The following is a 975-nucleotide window of genomic DNA, read 5'->3' as shown; positions in this document are numbered from 1 at the left end:
ACCTACGACGGGAGATAACGTTTTTTTTTTTCAGCTCAGCGAATCGGAGAGTGGGGTTTTGGCAATCGGTTATTGGTAGGTGAGTTAATGGACGATTAAGCGATAGGTGGGACAATTAGGGATTCGATCGAGATCGTTTGGTTTATTTATTTATTTATTTATTTATTTATTTTTTTAGCGGTGATTTATTATCGATATAACTTTAAAGGAATCACGCTTGAGTGGTGTTGTTTTTCTTTTTCCTTTTAACGATATTTAAAATAGAAAAATAAATAATGGGAACAAATTTTTTTTGTTTCATCTCTCTTTAAAATATACGACATTGCAAACTATTTGCACAGGGACGACAAAGAGTCCATCATTCGCGTATATACTGGCTTTTGTATCGAGTTTCATAGTTAGGTTGAAAAGTGTTGACAACGCTTCTGGCTGAATAGAAAAACATTCGTGAGGCAAAAGCGACGATAAGGTTTCAGAAATTGTGCGACACACAGACGAGTTCATTGCTTTGTTGGTCAATAGCCATTGCATTTCACCGTCAAAACAACAAGAGCCTTTATTAATTTATAGCGAGTGACTCAATGGTCCGAATAAAGCTGCTGAATATCATCGCGAACGCAACTAGTTTTATTGTACGCGTTTTCTAAAGTTTAAAGCCAGTCCTCCTTCCCACATCTGCCAATCGAAAAAGTATCACCTATTGTGCGAACCCCATTTACGGATCTCGCTTCGAAACTACCATTCTTCCTAATTATTAAAATCACGAATAATTCCTCGTATTTTAAAATATTTAAAATATTTTATGAGATCTGCGAGTAATCATCTCATCGATCGATCCTCCCTAAAAAATTATATAATCCATTTCCTCTCTAAAATAATTACTCCCAATAAGGAAGTGCAGGTTTCAATCCTCGTGTGGCGCGTTTCAGGCTCCAGGTGCCACACGCGTTCATTCTCGGTCTACGTGCATCAAGC

Source organism: Apis dorsata, unplaced genomic scaffold (genome assembly GCF_000469605.1).
Source record: "Apis dorsata unplaced genomic scaffold, Apis dorsata 1.3 scaffold_73, whole genome shotgun sequence".
Classification (NCBI taxonomy): Eukaryota; Metazoa; Arthropoda; class Insecta; order Hymenoptera; family Apidae; genus Apis; species Apis dorsata.
Note: the sequence above shows the minus strand (reverse complement) of the source record.